Below are 18,139 nucleotides of genomic sequence, written 5' to 3'. Positions count from 1 at the left end.
TTACCTTGAGCCTTAGATATTCTTTCTGATTTTGTATAGTTGCATGTCAAAGCTCCAAGCATGCCTGAAAACTGAGAGCGATGTGATAAGTTATGACTGACAGGAACAGTAAGTAGCACAACCAACACGAAAACTACGATGACATACTACCATCACACGAAATATGTAAATGTGTGTGTGTGTGTGCGCGCGCGCGCGCACTATTTAGGTTCTCAACACTATCTCTCATGCTCTTCCCGTTTCGTTTCTCCTATCCAAGTGTCTCATGGCCAATCTAACAAAAAAATCAGCTTCCCACATAGATGTGGCCTTGATCAATGACCCAGCGGAAGCGGACATCAACCTTCAGGAAGTACTCGTCAAGCTCACCAAATGCCGGCTCACCGCAGAAGTAATTCTGCACACATGAAGACTTCAGAAACAAAAATTATTGTCTTAAAAATTAAAAGAAGCTACACATATAAAAGTGTAAAAAGGTATAATTGGGGACAAAATTGTGGAATAGCTCTGATGAATGCATAAAAGGCAGTACAGTACCAAAATAAATTAGTCTATGTGGCACTTTGATTATCAGAGAAGTTTACATGCTCTTAATGTACCCTTGAAGAGCATAATCAAATCCTGAGAAAAATAAAATTATTATCAGCATAAGGAACATACAAGATGTCTAGAAAGCAAATAGCAATGGCCATTTTGACAGGAATCAAAATATGACACATTATTTAGAAAAAAGAGTTATAAATTCAATGTGCAGGCAACATGATACTAATTTATACACACGCACTTGTCATGCCCTCAGCAGGAACCATTTGAAAAAAAAGGTAATCAATATTGGTATACATATACTTGTCTTTGGACACAAACCGAAACCTACATGCAGCTGAAATCATGCATCAAACCTGCACGTACAAAATACATCTAAGCTGAGCTTGCCACTTCCTCATGGAGAGGGCAGCAATGCCGGCTGAAAGAATAACCACGACAATGGCAACACCTGCTGCTGCTGCAGGCTTTGAGATTCTGTCCAGGTAGCCTGGCGATCGACACGCTCGAATCCGACTCAAGACCAAGATACAGCTCCTGGCCCTCCTTGCCACTGCCGTGATTGTTCTCGGGCTCACCACTCTCAACATCCTGTTCACGCTGCTCAGCAGGTTGAGATGGGGTGTCCAAATCCTCACTGATCTCTTCGCCATTGCTGCTACCTGGAGCTGCTTCTGATGCTCCAACATCAAGCTCATCTACTGCCTTGGAGTAGTCTGATGCATCAGATTCTTCTACCACTGCAGCAACACCCTCTGATTCTGCAATCAAGCCAGCATTGCTTGCTTCAGAAACTGCATCCTGGATATTCAACTGCTCCTCCAAGGCACCGGCACTACCAGGAGTTTGTTCTGACATTACAACATCAAGCTCATCTACTACCATGTCGTAGTAGTCTGATGCATCAAATTTTTCTCCCACTCCAGCATCATCAACTGGTTCTTCTTCCACCACAACATCACCTTCTGGCTCTGCAACAGCACGCGCACGGAAGCAGCAGACATTAACAGAACGAAAGCAAGGGGAAGCAGGAACCTCAACGCGGATCCCTTCTTCGCTGGAGCTCGCACCCCAAGCTCCGGCTCCGGTGTCAGTGCCCGAGCTCGCGGAGGAGTCACCCTAGGCTCCGGTGTAGAGACGCGAGCCGGCTCTGGCTTCACCGCAGCAACCTCCGATGACAGCAGAGGGGGCCGCGGCGAACCGGCGCGGGCTCTGGCGCCAATACGGAAGCCTCAGCGGCCTCAGATGGAGCGGCGAGAGCTGACTGCTCCCCTGGCAGGTGATTTTGCTGTGGTTGCTCTTGTTCCTCCTCCGTACGTGAGGTCGTCCTCCGTGGTGGCAGTGGCGTCGGTTTCGTTGCTGCTCTCGGAGGCGGAGGCGAAGCCGTCCTCGAGGCGCCTGACGCCAGCGCCTAGGGGGTCGGGCTTGTAATGGAGGAACCACGGCCTCGGCGAGGTGTAGTTGGTCTTGGGGTTGTACAGGGCCGCCCGGGACGGCTCCGCGTCCACCGATCGGGCGCTGCGTGCTGGTGGTTCACGCCCACGCACACGGGATCCTCCATCCCCGAATTTCTCAAAGACGGCCGCGAAGGCGCCAAGCAGGAGGGGGTCGTCGGCACTGAAGTCGGGCTTCTCCGGCGCGTACTCCACCTCCACCTGCAATAAGCCATGGCGTTAGGACTGAGGAGTAGATTACAGGGAGGCGGAACCGAAGCTCGCCGGGGGTGGGGGTCGGGTTCAGGGCGGGCGCTCTCCTCGCAGGCCCCGCCGGCGCCGGCATTGGCGCCCGCACCCCTGCTCTTCCTGTCCCTGCAGCAGCGTCGACGGCAGGGTGGCCGCGTCCGGTGTCCCGCATCCGCCGCGGCAGCGACGGCGGCGAGGATTGGCGGTGGGCATGATCGTCATCAGCAGAAGCGAGTGAGGCGACCCCCTCCTCCTCGGCGCCTCCGCTGCGCTCCTTCCTCTCTGTGTCCGCGACGATTTTTGGCAGGAGAGAGACGAGATCGGGAGCGAGGGGTTGGGGAGAGGTGGGGGCGGGACGTGTTTGTGGGCGGCAGTTTATTCTTTTTTTTAGCGACGATGGGGTGGGAGCGTGGGCTGATTTTCCGGGTTTCTCGTGCGTGCGGGATCGAGCGATTTTTTTACCGCGTGCCGATGGGGTGGGGGTGCCGGAGGTCGAACTACAAGGGTAGGTCGAACCATCACGACGTTTAATCCCCCTTTAATAGTAGAGATAATGGACTATATTTACTCACGTTGTCCACAGCCTATTTGAAGAGATTTTCTTTTATTTCATTGGTATGAAGTTGTTGTTTCATATATATCTATGCAATAGCAGTTTGATGTAGACAAATATGCATGTCATGGCCTTCTATTCTTGTCCTTTTCATGTTCAGAGATCAGCGCACTCATTAGATTAAATTTTGATATTGCATCTTTAAGCACTTCCTGAGAATTACATGCTACAGATGTATTTTCTATAGCCTCTATACTTTAGTTGCAAACGGCAACTTGATTGAACTGGATCAGTTGTAAGCTTCTTTAAATTCGTACATATCTAAAAAAAACTGCACTTCTACCTCCCTGTGGTAATATAGAATTATGGATTTCCGAATAATTAAATGACCAGTTATGCAATACAATATTCCCATAGTATTGAAATCTTCTATTCTGCAAAGTGTCCTTCAGAAAATGGCACTTGCACTAATATGGGACACTCCAAATCCATATGTGCAGGCTATATCTGATATTTTCTCCACAGAGTCAGCAGCAACTTGATTTATATTTCCGCTACTTGTCAATACGATGGCCCGTTGGAAATAAATGAGGTTTGGCCATCACTTATACTTGGGAACTACTTTTCAGTGATAGCTGTGTTGACTAAGGTACTATTTTTTCTTAAAGATTGATTTCTTCAGTGCCGCGTGTTTTACTTTACAGTTTTCATAAGATTCCATTGCCAATACACTGTTTTTTGCTTGACAGAGAACTTCGGCGGGCTTACGCTTACCTGAACTATATTCAAAACTGTCAGAGTGTACAGCAGATTAGAGCAGATTACATCAGCCTTAAAGGTAAAATGATCTGAACACTTGTTCACAATACACTGTAGTACATAGTAATAGTCCACTTAGTAATTTCTATATAAAAGTATGATCTGAAAATTTTGGTGGTTGTTTCCCTTTTGCACCAGACTGGTTATCTATGGCACTGAAACTTGTTGATCTCAACACATTCACCTCACAACACTTGTTGGCTAAAACATGTGCATTTAGCGCCGAAGAAGTTGAGGAATTAATGAGGTGATAGGTAAACTCCTTATGCTGAATTTATCTAATTTTTTTTTGCTTCAAGTATATAGAAATATATTCCTTGATCGAAGCTCATTGACACTGCTGCCACTGATTTGCTTCAGGTCATCGACTTCAAGATTGATAAATATGTTTCTCTTATTATGCAGGAGTTGTGTGCTGAGGAGAAACTATTCTCTTGCAAATCGGATAGTTGTTGTAGGAATTAAAAAGGCACATGATTGTATTGTTGTTGTGGTATTTCGTTTCTACACGTTCCTCGACCCTAATGTCTACATGAGGTGTGAGTTCAACGGATCGTGGAAATTACATTACTAATAGAAAGGTAGGTTGAATCACAGTGATTCATACAAAAACTCACTAAAATTTTCCAATAACGAATCATATAATTTGTCAGCTGCCTCAACGGCTCACACTTTTGCAAGTCTTCATATTTTAGAAAATATGATTGAATTTGATAATTTGATCAAATGCAGTCATATGTCTTGTATTTGCTTTGGTTGAATCTGAATCCTGTTAGAAACATAATGGACCACTTAGATATAGTATAAAGCATCAATCCGTACGGAACTGAGAGATGTCGTGTTTTTACAGTTCTTATGCCATCTTATCAAATTTTCTTGTCCCACATTTTATTTCAGATCCCGCAGCAAAAAGAATGCTCTCAGCCTTGGACGATCCATTCACTCGATTTTTGAAACCATTACCTTTTCTGAAGTAAGTCTAGCTAGCACGCAAGGTGCCCTCGCAGGTGAAGGTTGCATGTCTTCTGCTGGGTGTTTTGATACTTTTCATTCTCTACTTGAATGTTGCGTACCTAATTTCTTAGTGGCCAACAATCATGCACTGATTCTTGCTAGGGGTCCTCGTGGAAACTCAATAGATGGCTACAGATGTTGCTAGGGGTCCTCGAGGAAACCCAATAGATAGCTTTTTCCTGAAGGTATTAAGATTACCAAGATTTGGTCAGCTGGTACACCATCATATTTCGGCACCTGAGTTTTGATATGTGCCATGCATATATTTTGGCAGCAAATGGGCGGGTGCCTGGGTTCTCATTGTCCTTCCTAAACGGTAATCATACACTTTGACTGTATTGCACAAGCAATTCTTGTGTTTAGCTGTCCTTCGGTTGTTGCTGCTGCTCCGGCTTATCAAGTTATTTATCCATGCATATATTCTCGAGGAGCAAGACATAAAACCTTGGATACCCATAAATATGATTGAAAAATATGGATGGTGGTAATCTCCTTTTATTGAACATATACGTACATATATGTTTGATGTCTTGATATAAGTGAAAATAGTTCATGATACCAGCCTAAGACTCTGAATTTCTGTTTCTTTGCTATCTGACCTTTGCATTTCCTAGGTAAGCACTGTGTGAGATCATACATTGATCATGGTTCTTGATAGTTGTGTACTTTTCTTGGATCTTTAGAAGAATGTTATCCTGAGAAAAAAAATGAGAAATCAGCTGTATGTAACTTTTGGAATTTAGTATGCTGGTGGCATTCTAATGTTTAATATATATCAGGCATCATACGCCATGTGAAAAGTCATGTTAATATCATGATGGGTCGCATGCAAGTGCATGTAGCAGCTCATCTTATTTTGTTAGAGATAATTTGCATGGTGATTACCATAATGGTGTCAGATGAACAAAATACTTAGTGTGACCATGTTAAAAACTTAAAATGATGGTCTACGTGAAAACTTGCTATAAAGCTGGGTAGCATGTCTTTTAATCATTTCTGAGGCATTTCATGTCTTAATGGGAAATTGTTTTTCAAGTTCTCCATTGGTGCGGCCGGGCTTAGAGGGATGACCGGGTGGCGGCCAGCAACGGTGGGTGGGGGAGGTCGAGGGGAAGGTGGGGCAGCGAGGCGGCGCGCGAAAGTTTGCAGTACATTACACAATTTTGTTTGCTATTCAGTAACTAATGCTAAAGTTTATTCCTACAACTTCTACATGAACAAATCCCTGTTTACTAAAGGCGAAAACTCATCCTTGAGCCAGCTTACTACTGCAAATGTGGGCCAACACACAGTTCACTTCATGCCTTGTTCATAACATCATATTTCTCAACCTAATGGCATCTGCCAAGGATCTCAAAAGCCGATGCGTTCAACTTGTGTTTTTGTCGTGTGTTCAACATGTAATGTCATTTTTGTAGGCTAATTTCACTCTGGATGATCTCATGATAAAGCGACCATAGAACGAGAAGGTGAGCTAAAAATCATCTTGTTGTTTATTGTTGCAAGTGTATCTATAGCATCGAAAAGGAAGCGACCATAATTATAATGTCCTACTGATGTGCTTATTGAATTGATGAAATAACTCGAATGTATTTCTTTTTACTAATCTAATTACTTGGATTATTTTTTCCTTCGTTTTATCTTTACCATTAAAGTTTGTTTTCTATCTTTTCTGATTCATAAGTTACGTTCATGCCAATGGAGATGGTGAATACACTCCTATAGTTGGATGTAAAATCCGTCGAACAGATGGCCAAACCCATTTCCGAAGCAGGCCCAAAAAAAAACATTATCACTTGTTTTGGAAGCAGCCTAAAGAAAAAACAGCACCGCTGAAACATATATGACTTAAAGCCAAAGGTAACAATAAAAATCCTTCTCTGGTTCATTAATTGGTTTGCATAATCAAATTGTTGATTATGCAACTGAAACCTGCGAGGAATTATTATAAACAGAATTTGGATGCATCATATTGAAATTGGAATAGGGGCAGGGACGTTGATCCTTCGTAATGACCACAGGGACTACTGGAAGCGCTACGTTTGGCGAGAATTTGCTAATCTATTTCACTAACGCTGTGCGCATTCTTGAATTCAGGGTATGTTGTGACCGGATTTGACAGGGTGAGGGATGCAGGAGCAGTCGATGACGAGGTGGCCCCATCTAAGGGTGGCCAGTATGACGTTCGGGATATCGTGCACCTATAGACGTAAGCAGATTCTGTAGAACTGCATCTTGTTATGTATAATGCTGTTGGATTTAATCTGATGCTATTTTAGACTTATGCAACCAAATCTATTAGAAAGAGTGCATGATAAATAAAGTTTATATAATGGAAGAGGAAATCCACCCAGCAAGAGCATGATGAAGTAGACCACTCTACTTTTTAAACTGGGAACTTCGATTGGAAATTGTTACTGATTATTGAAGTCGTATGGTAAGATAGCTGAATAGTACTATTTCAGTACTAGAATTTTATGCAAGTCGGTGCACAGTACCGGAAGTGGTAGTATGAGTGAAATGAAGCGCACTTCTGGTGGGGAAAAAAGGACTCGTCCCTAAGGAGACAATGGATCTCCTCTGAATCAAGGTGATGTTGGTTCGACAGATGGATATCTCTACCTTTTTTGTGAAGAGTTTTGTCTGAACGTGGAAATGACAAGGGGAAATAAAATACAGGGTCTAGCATGAGAAGACATTGATTTTGAGCACAAATGCACAAATGCATAACCGGAAAATTAAGAGGCCCGTAGCAACGCACGGGCGTTCTACTAGTTGGACTAGGGGAGGGGGCGCGCCCCCCTTTCCTTCTCCTCTTCCCTCTCCCTTCCTCTTTCCCCCTCCGTAAGAAAGGAAGGGGGGTGAATAGGATTTGGAGTCCTATTCGGTTTCCCCACATGGTACGCCCTCTAGGCTGGCAGCCTCCTCCCCTCCTCCTTTATATACGGGGGCGCGGGGCACCCCATAGCACAACAATTATTCTCTTAGCCGTGTGCGGTGCCCGCCTTCATAGTTTACTCCTCCGGTTATAGCGTCGTAGTGCTTAGGCGAAGCCCTGCACGGATCACATCACCATCACCGTCACCACGCCGTCGTGCTAACGAAACTCTCCCTCGACCCTCTGCTGGATCAAGTGTTCGAGAGACGTCATCGAGCTGAACATGTGCAGAACTCGGAGGTGCCGTATGTTCGGTGCTTGATCGGTTGGATCGCGAAGACGTTCGACTACATCAACCGTGTTAAGCTAACGCTCCCGCTTTCGGTCTAGGAGGGTATGTGGACATACTCTCCCCCTCTCGTTGCTATGCATCTCCTAGATAGATCTTGCGTGATCGTAGGAAATATTTTGAATTTACATACTACTGGTATCAGAGCAAGGTCTATGCGTAGATGATATGCACGAGTAGAACACAAAGAGTTGTGGGCGACAATAGTCAGACTGCTTACCACCAACGTTTTATTTTGATTCGGCGCTATTATTGGATGAAGCGGTTCGGACCAACCTTACATGACCGCGTTCATGAGACCGGTTCCACCGATAGACATGCAACTTGTTTTGCATAAAGGTGGCTGGCGGGTGTCTATTTCTCCAACTTTAGTTGAATTGAATTTGACTACGGCCGGTCCTTGTTGAAGGTTAAAACAACACACTTGACAAAAAATTGTTGTGGTTTTGATGCGTAGGTAAGAACGGTTCTTGTTAGAAACCCGTCGCAGCCACGTAAAACTTGCAACAACAAAGTAGAGGACGTCTAACTTGTTTTTGTAGGGCATGTTGCGATGTGATATGGTCAAGACATGGTGTGATATATGTTGTTGTATGAGATGATCATGTTTTGTTAAACTTATCGGCAACTGGCAGGAGCCTTATTGTTGTTGCTTTATTGTATAAATTGCAATCGCCATGTAATTGCTTTACTTTATCACTATGGTTAGCAATAGTCATAGAAGCAATAGTTGGCGAGACGACCACGACGCTACGATGGAGATCAAGGTGTCAAGGCGGTGACGATGGAGATCACGACGGTCCTTTGGAGATGGAGATTACAGGCACAAGATGGTGATGGCCATATCATGTCACATATTTTGATTGCATGTGATGTTTATCTTTTATGCATATTATTTTGCTTAGTTCGTCTGTAGCATTATAAGATGATCCCTCACTAAATTTCAAGGTATAAGTGTTCTCCCTGAGTATGCACCGTTGCGACAGTTTGTCGTGCCAAGACACCACGTGATGATCGGGTGTGATAAGCTCTACGTTCACATATAACGGGTGCAAGACAGTTTTGCACATACGGAATACTCGGGTTAAACTTGACGAGCCTAGCATGTACAGACAAGACCTCGGAACACTGAGACCGAAATGTCGAATGTGAATCATATAGTAGATATGATCAACATAGAGATGTTCACCATTGAAAACTACTCCATCTCACGTGATGATCGGACATGGTTTAGTTTTTTTTTGAAATAAAACTTCAATTTTATTAATTAGAAATAATTGTTACATCGTCCATAAGAAGAGGTACAATATCCTTCATCGGCTCCTCAAACCAATCCCTAGTGGCTGAAAATTTTGCTAACCTAGCTATTTCATGGGCCACTCTATTTGCTTCCCTATTACAGTGTTCAAATTTAACTCGAAAATCACAAGCCAAAAAGTAACAATCATCAAAAACGGCAGCTGCCGCTCCTGCCGAGTGTCCTCCATTCTTCATTATGTCGATCACTTCCATGTTATCTGAGTTTACAACAAGGCGATTGCAGCCCGCCTTCTATGCTAGGAATAAACCAAATTTAAGAGCCAGAACTTTAGCTGTTAATACATTATCACACCAGCCAATCCTCCAGTTTCCACCAACGATGAATCTTCCCTTATCATCTCTCAGGACCGCACCAGCTGTACCTTGAAGGAGATCATGATCGAAAGCGGCATCAACATTCAGCTTCACAAATCCCCTAGGAGGGATACTCCATCCCCCTATTTTACGAGTTGCCTTAGGGGAGTATGCATTGACATAGTTTGCCGTTATAGCATGAGCCCCCATCGAAGTTTGATTTGCATCCTGTAACTTTCCTTCATGGACCAGTTGACGTCTATCCCACCATAGATACCAAGCTGTAATAGCTATTAACTCATGTGTATTCTGGATGCCCTTAATGTTTAATTCTTGATCTTCCATAAGGAGTAAGAATTCTAGCACCGTCTCTCCCACGTGGTCAACAATACAGGCTTTATGGATCACCTCTTGTAGGCCTAATTTTCCCCAAACTTCTTTTGCCTTCTCACACTGAAACAAGACGTGTTTTGTATCCTCCGGTCCATTCGAGCATGAAGGGCAAATGGGTGAAACTTTTATATGTCTGTTGGCAAGTGTAACTCGGCATGGGAGGGTACCATGCAGTGTACGCCATATGAAAATTTAAATTTTTGCTGGGCAGGATAGTCTCCAAATCTTACCCCATATAGGGTTGACATTGGTTCTACCCATTCCGTTTGCGTGTTCTAATTTTTTTCCCATGTTGTTGGTTCCATTCTTCCAAATAAGCTGATCGAACGGTGAACTTACCATTTTTTGTATGGCTCCAAGCAATAAAGTCAGGCATATTACACATGGGAAGTGGAATTGCTAATACCCTTTGGGCATCAATTGGCCATAACGTTTGTCTGACCAAATCTTCATCCCAAGAATTCGTGACTGGGTCAATAAGATCACAGACTTTTGATAGTAGTTGTCCCCTTCTATGAGTAATAATTTTCCCACTCGCACAGTTAGGAATCCATGCATCTCTCCATATATCAATATTATGTCCATTTCCAACTAGCCAGATATAACCGTTTTTCAGACTGTTCACTCCCGCCATGATACTTTGCCAAGTAAAAGAGGAGCCCTTTTTTAGATTTGCACTCATTAACTCGCCGTCTGGAAAATATTTAGCTCTCAAGATAGTAGCACATAAAGACTCAGGATTATCAAGTAGATGCCATGCTTGTTTGGCTAACAATGCCAGATTAAAACAATGGATATCTCGGAACCCCATACCTCCTTCGACATATCTTCCACCACGCCATCCAATGCATTCTCTTATGGTTGTCCTCGTCACCCCACCAAAATTGCGACATTGCGTCAATGATTCCCTTAGAAGTTTTTTAGGAATTCTAAAGACGGACATGGCATAAGCTGGGATAGCTTGTACAATAGATTTGAGCAAAATTTCCTTTCCACCCGCGGATAGCAATTTTTCTTTCCATCCACTGATTTTCATAACAATTCTATCAATAAGGAATTGGAAACAGTCACTTTTGTCCATACCCACATTTGCTGGCAAACCCAAATACTTATCTTTAAGTGCTTCAGTCATAATATTCAAAATTGTACAGATTTGCGCCTTGTCTTCTACCTTGGTATTGGGACTGAAGAACATACTACACTTCTCAACACTCACCATTTTCCCCGAGGCCGCACAATAGGAGTTTTAAACCGATTTCAATGCCTCCGCATTCATAACATTTGCTTTCATAAGGATTAGCAAATCATCTGCAAAGAGAAGGTTTGAAATCGGTGGTGCATCCCTGCTAACCTTTATTCCTGAGATGTTCCCATTCTCCTCTGCATTCGCTAATAGAGCGGTCAGCCCCTCCGTACATAATAAGAATAAGTATGGAGATAAGAGGGTCTCCCTGCCTTAAACCTCTAGTAGGTTTAAAACTCTTAGTTTCTTCTGTATTAAATCGGACATGGTTTAGTTGATATGGATCACGTGATCATTTAGATGACTCGAGGGATGTCTATCTAAGTGGGAGTTCTTTAGTAATATGATTAACTGAACTTAATTTATCATGAACTTAGTCCTGATAGTTTTTGCATATCTATGTTGTAGATCAATGGCCCATGCTACCGTTCCCCTAAATTTTAATGCGTTACTAGAGAAAACTAAGTTGAAAGATGATGGTAGAAACTACACGGACTGGGTCCATAACCTGAGGATTATCCTCATTGCTGCACAGAAGAATTACGTCCTTGATGCACCGCTAGGTGTGCCACCCCCTCCAGCAACTGCAGACGTTGTGAACGCTTGGCAGTCGCGTGTTGCTGACTACTCGATAGTTCAGTGTGCCATGCTTTACGGCTTAGAATCGGGACTTCAAAGACGTTTTGAACGTCATGGACCATATGAGATGTTCCAAGAGTTGAACTTAATATTTCAAGCAAATGCCCGAGTTGAGAGATATGAAATCTCCAACAAGTTCTATAGCTGCAAGATGGAGGAAAACAGTTCTGTCAGTGAACACATACTCAAAATGCTTGGGTATTACAATCACTTGACTCAACTGGGAGTTAATCTTCCAGATGATTGTATCATTGACAGAGTTCTCCAATCACTACCACCAAGCTTCAAGAGCTTCGTGATGAACTATAATATGCAAGGATGAACAAGACCATCGCTGAGCTTTTCGCAATGCTCAAAGTTGCAGAGATAGAAATCAAGAAAGAGCATCAAGTGTTGATGGTTAATAAGACCACTAATTTCAAGAAAAAGGGCAAGGGAAAGACGGGGAACTTCAAGAAGAATAGCAAGCAAGTTGCTACTCCCGGGAAGAAGACCAAGTCTGGACCAAAGGGACTGGTCACTGGAAGCGGAACTGCCCCAAGTATTTGGCGGATAAGAAGGATGGCAAAGTAAACAAAGGTATATTTGATATACATGTTATTGATGTGTACATTACTAATACTCGTAGTAGCACCTGGGTATTTGATACTAGTTCTGTTGCTCATATTTGCAACTTGAAACAGGGGCTACGGATTAAACGAAGATTGGTTAAGGACGAGGTGACGATGCGCGTCGGAAATGGTTCAAAGGTCGATGTGATCGCCGTAGGAACGCTACCTCTACATCTACCTTCAGGATTAGTTTTAGATCTGAATAATTGTTATTTGGTGCCAGCGTTGAGCATGAACATTATATCTGAATCTCATTTAATGCAAGACGTTTATTCATTTAAGTCTGAGAATAATGGCTGTTCTATTTATATGAATAATATCTTTTATGGTCATGCACCCTCGAAGAATGGTCTATTTCTATTGAATCTCGATCGTGGTGATACACATATTCATAATGTTGATACCAAAAGATGCAAAGTTGATAATGATAGTGCAACATATTTGTGGCACTGCCGTTTAGGTCACATTGGTGTAAAACACAAGAAGAAACTCCATGCAGATGGACTTTTGGAATCACTTGATTATGAATCATTTGATACTTGCGAACCATGCCTCATGGGCAAGATGACTAAAACTCCGTTCTCCGGAACAATGGAGCGAGCAACTAACTTATTGGAAATAATACATACCGAAGTATGCGGTCCAATGAGTGTCGAGGCTCGCAGCGGGTATCGTTATTTTCTAACCTTCACAGATGATTTGAGCAGATATGGGTATATCTACTTAATGAAACACAAGTCTGAAACATTTGAAAAGTTTAAAGAATTTCAGAGTGAAGTGGAGAATCATCGTAACAAGAAAATAAAGTTTCTACGATCTGATCGCGGAGGCGAATATTTGAGTTATGAGTTTGACCTTCATTTAAAACAATGTGGAATAGTTTCACAACTCATGCCTCCTGGAACACCACAGCGTGATGGTGTGTCCGAACGTTGTAACCCTACTTTATTAGATATGATGTGATCTATGATGTCTCTTAATGATTTACCAATATCATTTTGGGGTTATGCATTAGAGACAACTGCATTCACGTTAAATAGGGCACCGTCTAAATCCGTTGAGACGACACCGTATGAACTGTGGTTTGGCAAGAAACTTAAGTTGTCGTTTCTTAAAGTTTGGGGTTGCGATGCTTATGTGAAAAAGCTTCAGCCTGATGAGCTCGAACCCAAATCGGAGAAGTGCATCTTCATAGGATACCCAAAAGAAACTGTTGGGTATACCTTCTATCACAGATCCGAAGGCAAAATATTTGTTGCTAAGAATGGATCCTTTCTAGAGAAGGAGTTTCTCTCGAAAGAAGTGAGTGGGATGAAAGTAGAACTTGATGAGGTAGTTGTACCTTCTCTCGAATTGGAAAGTACTTTATCACAGAAATCAGTTCCAGTGATACCTACACCAATTAGTGAGGAAGCTAATGATTATGATCATGAAGCTTCAGATCGAGTTACTACCGAACTTCGTACCTCAACCACAGCACGTTCCGCACCAGAGTGGTACGGTAATCCTGTTCTGGAAGTCATGTTACTAGACCATGATGAACCTATGAATTATGAGGAAGCGCTGATGAGCCCAGATTCCGCAAAATGCCTTGAGGCCATGAAATCTGAGATGGGATCCATTTATGAGAACAAAGTGTGGACTTTGGTTCACTTGCCTGATGATTGGCAAAGCCATTGAGAATAAATGGATCTTCAAGAAGAAGACTGACGCTGATGGTAATGTTACTGTCTACAAAGCTCGACTTGTTGCGAAAGGTTTTCGACAAGTTCAAGGAGTTGACTACGATGAGACCTTCTCACCCCGTAGCCATGCTTAAGTCTGTCCAAATCATGTTAGCAATTGCCGCATTTTATAATTATGAAATCTGGCAAATGGACGTCAAAACTGCATTCTTTAATGGATCTTAAAGAAGAATTGTATATGATGCAACCAGAAGGTTTTGTCGATCCTAAAGGTGCTAACAAAGTGTGCAAGCTCCAGCGATCCATTTATGGACTGGTGCAAGCCTCTGGGAGTTGGAATATACGCTTTGATAGTGTGATCAAAGCATATGGTTTTATATAGACTTTTGGAGAAGCCTCTATTTACAAGAAAGTGAGTGGGAGCTCGGTAGCATTTCTAATATTATATGTGGATTACATATTGTTGATTGGAAATAATACATAATTTCTGGATAGCATAAAAGGATTCTTGAATAAGAATTTTTCAATGAAAGACCTCGGTGAAGCTGCTTATATATTGGGCATCAAGATCTATAGAGATAGATCAAGACGCTTGATTGGACTTTCACAAAGCACATACCTTGATTAAGTTTTGAAGAAGTTCAAAATGGATCAGTAAAAGATAGGGTTCTTGCCTGTGTTACAAGGTATGAAGTTGGGTCAGACTCAATGCCCGACCACTATAGAAGATAAAGAGAAAATGAAAGTCATTCCCTATGCCTCAGCCATAGGTTCTATCATTTATGCAATGTTGTGTACTAGACATGATGTGTGCCTTGCTATCAGTTTAGTAGGGAGGTACCAAAGTAATCCAGCAGTGGATCACTGGACAGCGGTCAAGAACATCCTGAAATACCTGAAAAGGACTAAGGATATGTTTCTCGTTTATGGATGTGACAAAGAGCTTGTCGTAAATGGTTACGTCGATGCTAGTTTTTGACACTGATCCGGATGACTCTAAGTCGCAAACCGAATACGTATTTATATTGAATGGTGGAGCTGTCAGTTGGTGTAGTTCCTAGCAAAGCGTCGTGGCGGGATCTACGTGTGAAGTGGAGTACATAATGATGTGATGGACAAGACCCATCCGTTAGCTTAGCATAATGATCGTTAAGTTTTATTGCTATTGCTTTCTTCATGACTTATACATATTCCTTTGACTATGAGATCATGAAACTCCCGAATACCGGAGGAACACCTTGTGTGCTATCAAATGTCCCAACGTAACTGGGTGATTATAAAGATGCTCTACAGGTGTCTCCGAAGGTGTTTATTGGGTTGGCATAGATCGAGATTAGGATTTGTCACTCCGAATGTAGGAGAGGTATCTCTGGGCCCTCTCGGTAATTCACATCATGATAAGCCTTGCAAGCAATGTTACTAATGATTTAGTTGCGGGATGATGCATTACCGAACGAGTAAAGAGACTTGCCGGTAACGAGATTGAACTAGGTATGGAGATACCGACGATCGAATCTCGGGCAAGTAACATACCGATGACAAAGGGAATAACGTATGTTGTCATTACGGTTCGACCGATAAAGATCTTCGTAGAATATGTGGGAACCTATATGAGCATCCAGGTTCTGCTATTGGTTATTGACCGGGGAGGTGTCTCGGTCATGTCTACATAGTTCTCGAACCCGTAGGGTCCGCACGCTTAACGTTCGATGAAGATTTGTATTATGAGTTATGTGTTTTTTGGTGACCGAAGATTGTTCGGAGTCCCAGATGAGATTACGAACGTGATGAGGAGTCTCGAAATGGTCGAGAGGTAAAGATTGATACATTGGACGATGATATTCCGACACCAGAATAGTTCCGGGTCGTTTCAGGTATTTTTCGGAGTACCGGGAGGTTAACGGAACCCCCCGGGGAAGTATTGGGCCTACATGGGCCATAGGGGAGAGGGGAGCCACCCCACAAGGGGTGGCCACGCCCCCCTCCCATGGGGAGTCTGAATTGGACTAGGGGAGGGGACGCGCCCCCTTTCCTTCTCCTCTTCCCTCTCCCTTCCTCTTTCCCCCTCCGTAAGAAAGGAAGGGGGCGAATAGGATTTGGAGTCCTATTCGGTTTCCCCCCATGGTGGGCCCCTATAGGCCGGCGGCCTCCTCCCCTCCTCCTTTATATACGGGGGAAGGGGTGCGCCCCATAGCACAACAGTTATTCTCTTAGCCGTGTGCGGTGCCCCCCTCCACAGTTTACTCCTCCGGTCATAGCGTCATAGTGCTTAGGCGAAGCCCTGCGCGGATCACATCACCATCACCGTCACCACGCCGTCGTGCTGACGAAACTCTCACTCGAAGCTCTGTTTGATCAAGAGTTCGAGGGACGTCATTGAGCTGAACGTGTGCAGAACTCGGAGGTGCCGTACGTTCGGTTCTTGATCGGTTGGATCGCGAACACGTTCGACTACATCAACCGCGTTAAGCTAACGCTTCCGCTTTCGGTCTACGAGGGTACGTGGACTCTCTCCCCCTCTCGTTGCTACGCATCTCCTAGATAGATCTTGCGTGATCATAGGAATTTTTTTGAAATTACATGCTACGTTCCCCGACATGATACACTTAACGATATCCTAAGATCTAGAAAACATGATCACAAACAACACTTGATCTAGTCTTAGAGGCGAGACTAGGAATCTTATTTATCGTTTATCATTCCACACGTTCATATGAGTTTTCCACTGAATCACATATTCCAGGAGCATAGCAGTTATAGCATAGAATATAAACTCTTAATTATGAACATGTAATACAATATTATTGCCTCTAGACCATATTTCCAACAGTCTGTCACTTGCACTAGAGCAAATAATCTAGTTAGCACATTTTCTTCAACACCAATGGCAATTCAGTGTTTCTTCGTGCTTTGCTTGTGTTATGGCCTTCATCCTATCAAATCTTGACAACTTTAGATCCATGTGTATCAGTTGCATTTCTATGCATCTATCATGCTTTCACAAGAATTCTTTATTTTCTGAAACTAACTTTTTATGTATTGAATCACTGGCAGGACATTTGATTCCTTAGACTGGGCTATAGAACCACTATTGGCAACAGTGTTCCATTGGCACAATCATCTAGCAACCATACCAAGTTCATAAATGAACCATTGATTGATCACCCTCAATTGTTGCTTCAAAAGCGACAATATACTCACCCTTCTATAATAGAATTCACCACAATAACTTTCTTGGACCAATTCCAACTTACTATGCCACCATAAATTATTTAATTAAAACCAAAAATCGCTCGAAGCACTGATGAAGATTTTATCGATGTACTACATAGAAAGAGCTTGTATTGATGTAACTCTATACACCAATCTCTTCATCTGCTCCGTATGCGAGAGACGTGTCGTTAGTACTTTACAACATTTTGACTATTGTCCTATGATAAATTTTCTGATCATTCTCAGAACTTACTTGGAGTACTGGACATATCTGGTTGTTTACATACCATGCAACATATTTAACTCAAGTGTGATTGAAATCATGTATTTCGCTCATCAGTATTTCAAAATACTTATTCTTACTTAAAACTCCTTCTGTGTGACTTTGACAAGAAACTCTTCTTGCTTATTGCATACTAAACTGCTTTAGTATTTGTCAATATATATTTTGGCTAAGCCTGACTAGACACTACTATCTCCATAGATCATTATGCTTAATACCTGGACTATATATTGTCTAAATACTTTACAGAAAAACTAGTTTCAATAAAGTCTCAATCTGTTTCAAGACATTTATATAATTTCCAGTCAATAATGTGTCATGCACACATAGTGTTTAGAAATATTATCATGCTCCCACTTACTTTCTTGTAAATACAAGCATCTTCGCTTTCCTCGATGAAATTAAATTAGTTGACCATTTCATCAGTACGAAGATTCTAACTCCACTGTGCTTTCTTCAGATCATTATATGATCTCTTGAACTTTGCATACTTACTAGCATCCTCTGGATTGACAAAATTACTTTCGGCCATATTAAATGTAGAACCTTGGTTCTATTTCCATCTCATGGAAAACATTTTTACATCCATCTATTATATCTCATAATTGAAATATTTAGCA

General features: G+C 42.5%; 1 pseudogene; it reads right to left on the bottom strand.

Moving 5' to 3' along the window:
- Positions 1 to 718: 718 nt before the first annotated feature.
- On the bottom strand, positions 719 to 2,207 carry LOC109785114 (uncharacterized; annotated as a pseudogene).
- Between the last annotated feature and the right edge of the window lie 15,932 nt (positions 2,208 to 18,139).

This window comes from Aegilops tauschii, chromosome 7 (genome assembly GCF_002575655.3).
Source record: "Aegilops tauschii subsp. strangulata cultivar AL8/78 chromosome 7, Aet v6.0, whole genome shotgun sequence".
NCBI lineage: Eukaryota > Viridiplantae > Streptophyta > Magnoliopsida > Poales > Poaceae > Aegilops > Aegilops tauschii.
Note: the sequence above shows the minus strand (reverse complement) of the source record. Positions and strands in the feature narration are given on the sequence as shown.